This window comes from Rhipicephalus sanguineus, chromosome 7 (assembly GCF_013339695.2).
Source record: "Rhipicephalus sanguineus isolate Rsan-2018 chromosome 7, BIME_Rsan_1.4, whole genome shotgun sequence".
Lineage (NCBI taxonomy): Eukaryota > Metazoa > Arthropoda > Arachnida > Ixodida > Ixodidae > Rhipicephalus > Rhipicephalus sanguineus.
In genome coordinates, this window is record NC_051182.1 from 16,611,823 (window position 1) to 16,626,852 (window position 15,030).

General features: G+C 45.2%; 1 long non-coding RNA gene across 1 annotated transcript; it reads left to right on the forward strand.

Annotated features, from left to right (window-relative positions):
- Nucleotides 1-10,469: 10,469 nt before the first annotated feature.
- LOC125759186 (uncharacterized) lies at nt 10,470-14,382 on the forward strand. Its single transcript, XR_007416713.1, has 3 exons — nt 10,470-10,566; nt 10,693-10,783; nt 14,200-14,382. It is a non-coding gene; the product is annotated as an uncharacterized LOC125759186 (long non-coding RNA).
- The last annotated feature ends 648 nt before the right edge of the window (nt 14,383-15,030 follow it).

A 15,030-nucleotide genomic window follows, 5' to 3' on the forward strand; every position in this document is an offset into this window, starting at 1 on the left:
GCCTGAAAATAAAACGCTGCAAAAACACCTACACAAGTCGATATCTTCGGTTTTCTTCAGACCCCCCAAAAATGCGGAATATATTAGTCTTAGACATTAATGCGAAGAGCCGGAACATACCGCAGCGCACAACGTGAAAAAACAAAAGAAAAACAGATGATATATTGAAGAAACTCACCAAGAACAGCTACGGAAAGCTACGGAAACAGCTACGGAAAGTCAGAAAGCAGTTCACTTTCAAAAACACGACGCAAGCTGATAAGTCCAGCAACCCCCCCCCCCCTTTTCCAATCAACACCACCACAGAAATGCATCAGTCTCTACTATCCGAGTAGTGATCGAAATCATCGCTCGCAACGACCGGCCGCCGAAAGAGCAAATTCAAGACATCAGCTGAACCGAGAACCTGAAAGAAAGACGGGAACGACGTCCCCAATTTTGCAAGAGATCGCAACCCCATAGCCGAAGATTCCGAGGACGCGGACAGCCGAATCAATTTTCCTTAAACTACAGTTTTCGCAGTTGAAACCAACTACCGGAAATAAATCTTGACATATGTTAACGACCCAAACAACGTGAACCGCGCTCAATGCAACCTACCCCTTCTGTACAGCACACAAAAAAAAGAAAGAGAGAGAGAGAGAGAGAGAGAGGCCTCTGCGTACCCACTTCGACGCGTCCGTCTAAAAAGCTCCCCACCCCCTTCACTCTTCAACTCATGCCTTCCGGTCAAGCCCTTGCACTGCTCTGTTCTTTTGCCGACAAGCACCGCCGCCGCCTGAAGCACCCTGTCATACTCGCCTAACAAAAGAAGCCCTCTTCATGTGCTTCCCTTCCTCAAACTCCGAAGAGGGAACCGCATGGTTTCTGAAACGCGGGACAATGCTCACTCAAATTTTAAAGTTAAGAAGGCGTCGGCGGCATCTGATCCATCCGCCAAGCTTCGACGCACGTGTTTTCTATTTTCTTCGGGGCTGCTGATGAATGGTACCGTTTGTCGCTTAATGGTTGCAACGGAGTGGTCGCGCACTTTTTTCTGAACCTCGTTGACAGCGGACGAACGAGACGTTTTAGTGCGGCGAGAAGAAAGGCCACCTCGCAAGCGGCTCGTTCATCAAAGCGACTGCGAACCCACGGAGGCTGCGTAGCACGAGCACACGACGAGTTTAAGCACATTGAGTGGTTCCTGCATTTCTGAGCAACCCTTGGAGCAACTAGTGTGTGCGTCGCCAGCCATTGTCGCAGCTAGAGCTGTGCACGGGCCGTATTTCCGAGCCCGAGCCCGGCCCGGGCCCGCTGACTTTGTCGAAGGCCCGCCCGAGCCCGACGGCAAAGGGCTGCGAGCCCGCCCGGCCCGGCCCGACGTACGAAAACACAATCCCGGGCCCGGCCCGGCCCGGCCCGGCTTTTTGAAGGTTCGGTGCGAAAACAAAACATCCTTTTCCGGCAATTTGGCATTTTATTGAGCATATCAAATATGATCAAACTACACACGACGAAATGTCTCTAATAGAGAGTGTTCGCGGCACTTTTGCTATAAAAGTAGACGGCCTCATGCCAGCAACAATGGAGTTCGCTCGCCAAAGCTGTCACGTGTATGGGGTATGCCCATGCAAGCGTCAGCTTGCACGAAGGCGATCTATGTCGGGTCGCTCGTCGCTGTCGCGTGCATTTTCACTCATATGGGATTTGGCCTTAAATCTAACGCGGAACAGTCGCGTGGCGCCGTCACTAGCTCAGGTGGTGTTACTTCTCTGTTTGTAGGAGTGCAACAGAGGCAGTGCTTTACCTGCTCCCCTTTTGTTTAAAGTAGAGAATGGACAGGAAAAGCAGTAAAGCGCGGTAGCGGGAAAGGCGCTGCATGCGTGCTGGAAAAGAATTCCCGCTCATTCTCTATATTTCGGGCTTGAGTCGGGCTTTGCGCCGGGCCCGAGCCCGGCCCGATAAAACTCCAAGTAGCCCGGCCCGGGCCCGAGGTGAAAATACGTCGGCCCGCCCGAGCCCGGCCCGCGGGCCGGGTCGGGCTTTCGGGCTACCCGGAGCCCGTGCACACCTCTAGTCGCAGCATCGCACGCACACAGTGACTCTAAGCATGCCATGCGGAGTCCGGCCGTTGCAAAGATGGGAGGAGCAAGAAGCCGTGGCAGAAGGAGTAAATGTTTTTAACGACGTCTGGTAAGAAAAAAAGAACCTTGGGAAAGTGCGGAAGGTCTGTTGGGGCGGCACGTTTCCTTTTCTTTTTCTCAGTAAACGTCTCTCGCCCATTCTTTTTACCACTTCTTTTTTTGCATGTACATCGGACGGAAACTACAACGTTTGATGTGCACACATGCGTGCACGTTCAGTTTGCTTGCTAGAACTTGTGGCCGTGTTTGCTGCGTGAATCTGCGTTGGCAATGACCTACCTCGCCGAAGCCCTCTCTCGAAGCGCCAGTCATCCTCACCTACTACCCAAAAAGGATTTCGTGTTCATATTCAAGCGACGCAGCGACAACACCGGAATGCCCGATTACGTCCATAGAGGAACCGGTAACACAGCAGATATCGTCGTCTCATGCGTCCATTGACCAGTCAATTCTTACTAAGGATGGTTCAGCCGCCGAACCTATATGCGCCGGAGTGACCTGGGAATCTACGCTGGAAAGTCAGTAAGTGTGGTTATAATGCAGTTTATCCGTGAGCTGAGAATTGTACTGTACGTGTGCTGCATTGAACTGTACATGCTATTTATAATCAATACTATGTAGTTTATAAGTAACATTTATGGTGCGATTTGAAATTTAATAGTTTGGCGAGACTCCAAGGAAGCGTAGGAAATTATCAGCTGCAGCGTTTTTTTAAGAGTTGTAGTTAATTGCCATGCATGCGGGCTTGTTCGTTTGGCATTTTCTTATTACACTGGTAGTGCAAATTCACGGAACACAAGAAACGCACACGAAAGCACACACACGGTGCTGGGTGTCTTCATGTGCCTTTCTTGCGTCCCGTTTGTATGCGCTACCTACCATAGTAATAAAGTTTTAACATCATTGCGCGACCGCCAGCCAGCCGACATGTCGGTTCAATTTGTAGTTTATTTTCTACGTGCACAGCTGCTCCACTGAACGGTTTTTTGGCCTTGTCAAGTTATTTCAAGACCTTTCTGTAAAACGCTGAATAATCATCATCATAATTCATGTTATTATTATTATTATTATTATTAATTGGTATTTTATTTGTTGTCGCATTACTCCAGCTGAAGCAAGGAAATGGCATATTATGCAATGTGCTTGCCCCCCCCCCCTCCCCGCACTCCTGTAACCTTGTCAGAAGTTCAACCCCCACCTGAGAGAAATCCTGGGTACGCTAATGACTTGTAAGGTGTTAATATCGCGTTAATAATTATGAAGAGTTGAAACATTGTTTGCCAATAAGCTTCGCAAAATTTACTGCAGCGACAACTGTGTAAATTGGTGATCTCACGGACACCTTAGCTCTGCATCATGATCGAGGCTGCATCCATCCGCGCCGCTGTTCCTTCTTTGCTGGCCGGAGCATCGTGCGCGGCTCGTGTTCGTCACTTGTGATCTCTCTTGCTCTTATTTTCGTGTTCAGCGACTGCTTCGATTTTGCACTGACTTCAACGCAGACCTCAGGAATTTACTTCTCTGCATGTGGTGCAATTGTGGATGCAGAGGCAAGTGTGTTTTTATGGAGAGGCCGTTGGTTTGACCATCGTTAACTTTTGGTGCGGAAAAATGGACGCCTAAGCTTGCGTGCAAGTTTTCCTCGCATCTTCCTTTCTGAAAAGCTGTACGGATGAGTGTGCTCGTCTTAAGTTGTGATTAAGTTCCTCTGGATTTTCTGACTCTGTACATCACAGCCTCTGCTAAATTTTAAGGTAAGTTTATCGTTTTCATTGCCTTCTTACGCTGTACTCGAAAATTATGAAAACTCACAAAGCGTAGTGCATTGCATGTTTTGATTAGTATATGACTGCATAATAATTGTGGTTACGTGATTAAGCCGTCGTATTCTAGCTATTTTATTTTTACAATACCATTTCGTTTTGTTTTTTCTATTTCTTCCAGACATGACTCCCCCAATTTATCAGAAGCAAGCGCTGTACCAACTAAATTATGGCTTTCGTGTTATTGTAGTTTTCGTAAAAATAGAAAAAAAAACAAATATATCTGGATATTTTTTTTTGCTTTGACGTTTGATAGAACACCGAAAGTCAATTACAACTTACGCAATTAACAAATGAAAAACAGTTGGCAATCCGCATCCCCAAGTATGTGTCATGACATTTATGTGCCCGTGTCTTAACTTGTCGGTTCTCGCCCAGCTTTTACCTTGTTTTTAGAATTAAGCTTGTCTTGAAGATAAGTGCACACGGCTAAAACTTCTTGCGAGGCCAATTCTAGAAGACGGTGTACAGTACTCACGGATTGAAACGGGACAATTTAGGACCAATTAACGCTCACACTCTCCTCTCCACCGTCTTCAGTTCGGGTGATATCGGCGTAATTTCGACTCGAACGCGTAGACCAGAGCAACATTATATGTAGGGACCAGATTAGTCGTGATATGATGTAGTTATCTCGAGCGGTTGCGCATATCAGTCATTATACTAAAAAATGTGATGTCGCCTTTGAATCCGTGAGCACTGTACGTAATTTTGTACAAGTCGACAAATTAAACCCGACTGATCTGCTTAAGGCTTGCAACTGATTAAAATATTAATGTTTTAGTAGCTGTATCAAAATCAGGCAACGTTTTGAAAATACACTTTTTAGCGTCTGGTTTTCAAGAAATGTCACTCCATTTCTACTCGCACAGAGACTTATAGCCGCTATTTTTTCCACTATACTTGCCCATCACAAGCTTGCATACCAGCCGCTATTGGTTGAACTCCATAAAGGTTAAATATCATGTCCCCTAAATCATTCAATGCACACGCAGTCCACGTGGTCAGCGGCAAGTAGATAATTTAATTTGTCTCGCAAAAGAATCCCAATTGACGCGCAAAAATATTCTGAATGAAAACACGGTGGACAATGTGTTTATGAAACTGAATAGTAAAAATACGTTCTTTGTGCGCAAAACGTTTCAGAAAAGACAGATAGGACAGAGCGCACTCCTATCTTTTCTGAAACGTTTTGCACACAAAGAACGTATTTTTCCTTTTAGAATGCAGTACCAACCAGCCCAAGTAGCCACCCTGTTGAAACTGAATAGAATATGTCGATAAGCACTCAATTTAAACACAATGTATCTTTTCGTGAAAAGTTGATATAGCCTGAATGAAATGACTAAAAAGAAACAAGAGAGCAACTTATTTGCATGCTTTTTAGCTGCATGGGTACAGAATGCTTCGATCGTGCATGTTAAAAGAATATAACTGATCTGAATCTTAGCTGTCTTGCCAAACTGTTGCTGTGCAGTGAATGTCTCCATACATTAAAATAACTTGACTAACAGTCATGTGCTGACCCCAAACAGTAATAAACAGCAAAATGATAGTTCTAGCAATAAAGCTTTGAGGATAACTAATTTTTCTTGGCAGGGCAGTGAAACAGGTCACAACCGTCGTGTTGAAAACACGACTGCTACTGCAGACCGTTGGGTGGCATCAAAAATCAGGGAGCATTAATTCTAGCTGTAGAATGATTTGCTTCAATTTATGCCGTCCTCACAAGCGGAATTCATATGTAGCAGTCATCTATATATGGCTATATATAACAGTACCCATATAAAGCCATATATGGCTTGCATCCATATATAGGCCTCATCCATATATGGGTATATCAGGAATTGGGCATATCAGGCCATATACGGCCATATATGGCACATATCAGGAATTGGGCATATCAAGCCATATATGGCTATATATGGCACATATATGGCGAATATTCATATGTGGGCCTGATATGCCCAATTCCTGATGTGGCCATATATGGGAATTTTTATATATGTCCATATATGAGATTTTTGTAAGGGAACCTTCGACGACGCTTCGTGGAGTACCAGCCCGGCGACCGTGTCTGGGTCTGGACTCCAATACGACGACGCGGACTGAGCGAGAAGCTTCTTCGACGATACTTCGGACCGTACAGGGTACTTCGACGCCTCGGCGCACTCGACTACGAGGTTGTCCCTGACGGCATTACGAACTCTCAGCGGCGCCGTGCACGACCTGAAGTCGTCCATGTCGTGCGCCTCAAACCATATTACACGCGTTAGCGATTCTGAGGACTATCATTTTGCTTGATTATTGTAATTTCTTGCTTGTGCTTATTGTTTATTGTACTTTGTTGTTTTATTCTTGGATGTATTGGCCTGTTCTGTTTTAAGCATCGGGACGATGCTTTTTCAGAGGGGGGCATTGCCACGGGCGTTTCTTATTATCACTTTTGCTTTATTCGTTTTTCGCCCAAAAAGACTGTCAGCAACGCTCAGCGCAAACCACGCCTCATTGTACGAGAGGCTTCGCGATCATTGTAGATCGTTTTGTTAAGATTGCGCGCAAGACGAGCACACTCGAGCTTATTCTAGAATTTGCGCGACAGCCAGCGATAATGCTGGAATATTCGACGGCACATGTTTAAATGCCGACGCGCTTCACCGCTTGTCAGTTGATCGACGGTCGACGCTCTGTTCGACGCTATCAGTGTATTGCTGTAGTTTGACCTTCAGTTTCCCGGCCACAAGTTCGGCCAAATAAACAGTTTCATCTCGGACGTGCTGACTGCTGTCTTCGCTGACGTCACGACCACGTGACAATATTTACAAAGATCAGCCAGATGGCTGGGAACAGAGCCTTTCAGAGAGTGAGCGCGCTCCCTCAGCCGATCATTTATGCATCGGCCTGTTTGGTCGATGTAACAGCGCGCACAAGCAAATGGTATCTTGTACACGATCGCACATACACATTCAAGATATGGCGCCTAGCATGTTTCCTAAAGGGACCGACAACTGCCCAGAATTGAAATGAGTTGACTCCACTGATATAAAGATTGTCCGTCGCACTGACTCAAACCAACCCCGTTTTTTTCGCGAGAGATGAATTTATATTTTTATTTCTTAATTGAAAGTCGCGAAAAATTACCTGTGGCGCCTCTGGCGGCAAAAACATGAACGAGCTGATGAAGACGGCCACGTGACCGTTGATTGCTGTAGGCGGTTGACGATTTTTTTGTTAGTATTGAAATATTGTTCGTTTCGTTATATTAAAAGGTATTACTCCATAATAATGTACATATAGGCCTGCGTTAGTAGTATGCATTAAAGTGGCGCTGCCTTCGCGTGACGTAATGATCCCATGCTCGTCAGCGCGTCTTGAGCAACTTTTCAGGTGCTCATGCAACCATGCACAAAAGTTTCCAGGTCGCTATGATTTTGGAGCGACATAGTTTTGCTACCTACACTTCGCCTCAGAAATGACGCGCGCTTCTGCTCGGTGCGGCCGTGCATATGCACAGTTACGTTTTCAATTACTTGGCTTGGCTTGTGTATCGAGAGAGTAATTAACGACGCCGGGACAAGCCATCCATGACACAGGCGCAGGCAACCTTGGGCGCAGGCGCACACAACGCTGTAGAAATACCGGGAAGGTGTATAAAGCCACACATCTCATTGTAACAGCTTGCTATTTTCAAAAATGGTTGGAAAGCTCAAAATAAAGGTGGTTAAGCATAGTTACAGTAACTCCTGCGAAAGGAAAACAACGACAGCTTTCACAAGGGCTAGCGACATCGCTATCAATTCTCAGCGTTGCTGGAGCAAGCCTCCATGCGTGTTTGGAGCCTTTCAGATCGAAAAATACTGCTGATAAAATAACTACGTGCTTTTCGGATAAACCACTGCAGCTACAAACGCTACGAAGGGTGAGCTTCCTGTCGCGCCGTAAAAAACTGTGTCGAGAAAAATCAGTTGTCGGTGCCTTCAACACATGCTTGTTGTTTAGGTCCTTCATTGTTGACCCTGCGGCACAGCGCAACAAGCTTGCTGCGTGCGCACAACAGAAATTTAACGCCTATTTTGCCAGCCATAAGGTTTAGCCTGTGCGACACCTCAACTACGTAGGGGATAACAGCTGTGCAACAGCGAGGCGTGATAAGCCGGCTTATTACTTTGTCTCTTATTGCACACTCTCACTGACGTTAAGAGAGTCTTGGCAATAGAAGTTAGCAGGACAGTGACACAGCAGCGCCGTGTCCGTGTCTTCATCCCGTCCCGAGGGACCGACAACTGATTTTTCTCGACACAGTTTTTTATGGCGCGACAGGAAGCTCACCCTTCGTAGCGTTTGTAGCTGCAGTGGTTTATCCGAAAAGCACGTAGTTATTTTATCAGCAGTATTTTTCGATCTGAAAGGCTCTAAACACGCATGGAGGCTTGCTCCAGCAACGCTGAGAATTGATAGCGATGCCGCTAGCCCTTGTGAAAGCTGTCGTTGTTTTCCTTTCGCAGGAGTTACTGTAACTATGCTTAACCACCTTTATTTTGAGCTTTCCAACCATTTTTGAAAATAGCAAGCCGTTACAATGAGATGTGTGGCTTTATACACCTTCCCGGTATTTGTACAGCGTTGTGTGCGCCTGCGCCCAAGGTTGCCTGCGCCTGTGTCATGGATGGCTTGTCCCGGCGTCGTTACCCTCTCGATACACAAGCCAAGCCAAGTAATCGAAAACGTAACTGTGCATATGCACGGCCGCACCGAGCAGAAGCGCGCGTCATTTCTGAGGCGAAATGTAGGTAGCAAAACTATGTCGCTCCAAAATCATAGCGACCTGGAAACTTTTGTGCACGGTTGCATGAGCACCTGAAAAGTTGCTCAAGACGCGCTGACGAGCATGGGATCATTACGTCACGCGAAGGCAGCGCCACTTTAATGCATACTACTAACGCAGGCCTATATGTACATTATTATGGAGTAATACCTTTTAATATAACGAAACGAACAATATTTCAATACTAACAAAAAAATCGTCAACCGCCTACAGCAATCAACGGTCACGTGGCCGTCTTCATCAGCTCGTTCATGTTCTTGCCGCCAGAGGCGCCACAGGTCATTTTTCGCGACTTTCAATTAAGAAATAAAAATATAAATTCATCTCTCGCGAAAAAAAAAACAGGGTTGGTTTGAGTCAGTGCGACGGACAATCTTTATATCAGTGGAGTCAACTCATTTCATATTCTGGGCAGTTGTCGGTCCCTTTAAGCGCTGTTTTATTCTTCATCTATTATGCAGCAACCAGCGCAATCAACCACACTGCTCAAGTTCAACACTACGGTGTACAGTTTGCTCAAGGTGCAACGAAAAAAGCCCCATAAGGGAAAATCGAAATGCGCGCAGGCATCCTTGCAGTCGATAACTTCTGAAAGCCAATAGGGCTGATGAATTTGATTCCTCTGTGGCGAAACGATCGATTTCTGCTAACACTGTCTCTTCGGACAATTTCATGTCTGTTGACACAGTGCATGTGAGGTCCTCTTCGAGGACACGACACAATAAACTTTCTTCCCGCGTTCAAGGACAGATTACGACCCCATTTCTCCATATGCCTACTATATCACCCCCTTCGTATGCTCTTTCAATGCTTATATAGGAGTATCAGGTAATCGGGGGTAGTCACATAGGTCATTAGAAAAGTTCGAACAGTGAATAGCGGTCATTCCGCTAATTAAATCAATATCTCGTACACTGTGCAAGGCAGAGATTCGGACTCCTGCAGTATGTGGGAGCCAATCGCAGCGCAGACCGATTCAAAACGCCAACCACGCAGGGCTCAAAATGGAGGATCTCCGCAAGAGGCATTGCAAGATTGCGTATTTGTCGGTAGGCATGCAGTGATAGTTCACCTTAAAATAGTAAACAACAGAAAAAAAGACAGTGCTGATTTCTCGAATAATCGTTTGGACAGACCGCAATACTAAACCGTGTAAAAATGTAAAATGCCGCCCGAAAAGGGAAGCGCACACTAAAACGATAGCTTTCTTCAATAAGGCAACCTGATGTTTTCTAATATTCTGTAATTTCTTCCAAATTTTGGTGTACAAGCCATAATCTGTTGCGAAAATTTCTAGATATGAATTTTTTGCAATCCAATCAACTACTTCTGGAATTAAGAGGCATATAGGAAATCTTGTCTCCCTATACATTCATATCGCAGCCATGGCTCTCCCCCGTGTAGGGTAGCAAACCGGGTGCAACCTGGTTAACCTCCCTGCCTTTCCTCGCTTTTATCTCTCTCTCTCTCATGGCTTTAAATTATAGCTCGCGCATTCGTGTGAATTCAGCCTTTTTTCGCGGCGTTTGTAGCTCAAGAACTTTCGTTGCGGACTTCACATGCACATTTAGTTAAACTTGGCTGCAGCTGGCTATTTTGAACGTAGTGACGTCAGCAAACGATTCAACGGAATTACATGTTTGCTAGCTGACAGACTAAACAATCACTTAGTTGTAAGTATTGTCTTTCAGTACCTTCCCTACATCGACGCTAAAGAGGAGAATGGCCACGTCAAGCTCCTGGGCTTCATTGGAAAGATCGCTCATGCGACGATAGACTCTCTGCGACTGAAGTGAGTTGTAGGAACCTCGACGTTGCTATTACGTAACTGTTAATCACGCATCGTAATGTCGTTCAAGTGTTATTTATGTACCCCCCCTCCTTTCTTGTCCTATTATCTCTTTTTTTTCTTACATAGTGTTACGTTCGTCAAGCCTAGATATGGCACGTTCGGCGGGGAGTCTGTGAACAACAGCTGGCCCGGAATTGTTGGAATGTTGGTCAAGAACGTAAGTTTCGTGCCACTTCGTAACCACTAAGTTACATCTTATCATCTTGCGAAACAGAACGGGCTTTCCACGAAATGCAAGACGTATACTCCCGAGAACAGCGGCCGAATTCAGAGTTCTAACTTCTCTTTCGTAAGTGCGTTTCCCGATTGGTCAGTCGGCTTCGCTAATGAAATGCCCGTGATTGGCTGAAATGTTCTCTCACGAAATTTTTTTTCGCGTAAGACGTTTTCGTGAATGCGGAGCCAGAAGTATCCAGGGCATGAGCAGCAAACGCGAATTTTCTGCTCTGCTAGTGCATGACTTTTGCTTTAATGAAAAAGTGTGTGCAGGTTTCAAAGTCTACTACAGACTGCAACAATCAATTATAGACTATGTTCCTAGGCTGAGCTAGAATTCGGCTTTTTCGCAAACCTCATGGGTACCTTTCGTCCCCAGCAGTACGATTGAATTGAGGAGAAAGGGCGACAACTTTCGTATGCTTTTAGTAAACAAAAGAAAGCTTTTTCAATTACTATAGGTAATCGACGCTGTTATACGTGCTTACCTGACACTGAAGCGTCATTAAGTTGTGATAAGGCCTCTGTACATAACCTATACAAACGAAGATGTCTGCCTAAAGATGGTAGGCTGCGAGATCGAGCTACATTTTGGGCCATGTCTGGTTTTGAAGAGTGTTATAATCATAAACACCTCAAATTCGACCACTCACATGAATTAGCGAGACAATGACGGACGTTTTACTTCAATCATTGAAATAAAACTATACTTCAAATAAAATTAAATCACATCAAGCGTATTTTTTCTCGAAAACACGCGTGAAGTGGACACTTGCAAAAAGGTGCATGAAGCAGCAGCTTTAGAAGACACTGTATATAGTGGCACGAAAAAAATAGCTACACAAGAAGATGCTCAAACAGATGACCGAATAAGTCTTTTGCGTAAATTCATAGCGCCATATAAACGCAATTATATGTAAGGTTGAAAAATAAGTCAGTTTAAAAGCATATTAAATTTAACTAGACGACAAAAATGAGTGCACATTGGTTCCACAGTCACCCATGTTTTCCAGTCCAGGTTTTATAAACTCTGCAAGCGGATGAGCTGTGTTTCTTGTTAGATCTCTTCTCATCTATTATTGCCCTTGTCCTGAAGAACGCGCCATTTATCATTTCCAAATTAAAAAAAATGCAGTGTATTCGTTTGCCACTTCCACTTACATTTTCAAATAAGGTAAACATTCTCTGACAGTAAACAACCAAAACAAAGAAATGAAACACTACAAAATAAAAACTCCGGCAGATCCCACGCACTGTGGGAATCGATGTAATGCGAAGCAGCCAGCAAAGAGCTGCATACATCGCTATGTTTATTTTTGAGCCAAATGAAATAGTTCGTGCCATGGCATCTAGTTCACCATATATCGCATGTTTGCCATGCACGCATGCATGCACAATGTGGGATATACTATGCCAATGAAACGTATATTCTGGTATATACACTACATGACCGGTCAATTATGTTCATCACGCACTCCTGTCATGCCATACCAATTTTGGTATATATCCAGTTATCTAAGCGGCCGGAAGCGCACCATAACAGTGTCATGTAAATCATACCGTACATGACATGCATAACATAATTCGCATGTTAGGACCTGTCATTTATGTTCGTCATACAGTCACATCGCACAATACCAACTTTGGTGTATATCGAACGAGCGAAATGGCCGCGAGTCAACTATGAGCGTGGCATGTAAATCATCATGTGTGGCATGTAATTCATGCCACACATGACATGCATGTCATGGTTGTCATGTTACAACCTGTCATTTATGTTCTTCATACATTCGCGTCACGCAATGCCAATTTTGGTGTATATCAAGCTAGCGAAGCGGCCACGATCGGACAATGAGCGTGGCATGTAAATCATGCCGTAAATGATATGCATATCATAATTTTCAAGTTACCACCTGTCATATATGTTTGTCATACAGTCACGTTGCGCAATACCAATTTTGGTGTATATCAAGCGAGCGAAACGGCCGCGAACGCATCATGAGCGTGGCATGCAAATCATGTCGCACATGACTTGCCTGTCACGATTTTCATGTTACCACCTCTCTTTACGTTCGTCATACAGGCGCGTCGCGCAATACCAATTTTGGCGTATATCAAGCTAGTGAAACGTCCGCGATTGCACCATGAACGTGGCATGTAAATCATGACATACATGTCATGGTTTTCATGTTACCACCTGTTATTCATGTTCTTGATACAGTCACATCGCGCAATACCAATTTTGGTGCATATCAATCTAGCGAAACGGCCGCGAGCGCACCATGAGTGTGCCATGTAAATCATGTCGTACATGACACGCATGTCATGATTTTCATGTTACCACCTCTAATTTACGTTCGTCATAGAGTCGCGTCGCGCAATACCAATTTTGGTGTATATCAAGCCAGCGAAACGGCCGCGAATGCATCATGAGCGTGGCATGTAAATCATGACATACATGACATGCATGTCATGGTTTTCATGTTACCACCTGTTATTGATGTTCTTCGTACAGTCACATCGCGCAATACCAGTTTTGGTGTATATCAACCGAGCGAAACGGCCGCGAGTGCGTTATGAGCGTGGCATGTAAATCAAGACGTGCATGACACGCGTATCATGATTTTCATGTTGTCACGTGTCAGTTATGTTCGTAATGTCGAAATGTCTCGTCATACCAGTTTTCGTATATATTCATTTAAACGGCCGCGAGTGCCCCGAGACTATGTCATGTAAATCATGCCACACATGACATGCGTGTCATGATTTGCACGTTAGGACCCGTCATTGTGTTCGCCATGAACTCTTGTCATGTCATACCAGTTTTGGTATATATGAAACTAACGGAATGGCCGCAAGAGCCCCAAGGCCGTGGAATGTAAATCATGCTGTTCATGACATGCATGTCATGATTTTCATGTTATGACCTGCCATTTATGTTCTTAATACGGTCATGTTATTCCATACCAATTTTGGTATACATCCGATTAACGAAACGGCCAGGAGAGCACAAAGTCGTAGGCGGCTAGATAGATAGATAGATAGATAGATAGATAGATAGATAGATAGATAGATAGATAGATAGATAGATAGATAGATAGATAGATAGATAGATAGATTAGATAGATAGATGATAGATATAGATAGATAGATAGATACGCTCAAACTCGCAGAAGTTCGCTAAGAAATGCTTCGCATTTAATAAACGAAACAAAATAAGAAAAAGAAATAAATACAAAAACGAGAAATACACTCCTCGGCAGCCAATGCACTAAAAAGACCTAACAAAATGCAACATTGTACTCATGCAGCAGCAGTCCAATGAATGAGTTATCTGCCTGTTCTTTTTAACGACAGGAGGCGGACATCGCTCCAGGGCCCCTGGTGGTGACTGCCCAGCGCGTGTCGGTGGCCGACCCAACAGTGCCCTACTCGTACGAGGAGATGGTCATCCTCGGAGGGAGGCCGAAGCAGTTCAGCAGCAATCTCTTCAGCATCGCGCTCACGTTTTCGCCCACGGTGATCAAACCGTCGTAGCATGCACTTTATGCTGTGGGAAGATATTAAAAAAAGTCACAGTTTCGCCGCAAGGGCGAAGCAATGAATGCGATAGCAAGGAACTAATGCTATACGAAGTGAGGCTCGCAAATGGATACTCTCAATTTGAACAGCGCTTCTGTTGCAAAGGCGGCCGAAGCAGCAAAGGAAACTAGCGTGCTTCAAGTGTCGAGCTGTGCCATTTGATAGTTCGCGCTCATCTTCTGTTTGTTCGTTTAGCGGCGTCCCTGAGCTCGAGTGACATTCGTACGCGCCGTAACATGAGCGCGGACATCACGGTGAAAGCGTGAAACATTCCTCTACCCCTCGCCACGAGAAAACCGCGCGAGCAGACAGCGGAAGGGCAAGCTTCTCCCATGCGCAAATATAAGAAGAAGCGAGCGAGCTCGCCGACGACTTTTAAATGCGCCCGTCGGGCTCCTAGCGCCACCTCGCTGGTAATGAAGAAACGCTTATTATCGCCTGCTGTCTCTGAGTCCGTCCAGCGCTAAAGGGTGTGTATATAACGCTCGCCGTTAGCTACGTGGAGGGTCTGCGTTTAGTGGCGTAGTGGATAGCGCCGCTCGCTGCGGAGCAAGAGGTCCCTGGTTCGATTCCGCGCTTCGGAAGCATTTTTCTGAATTATTTTTC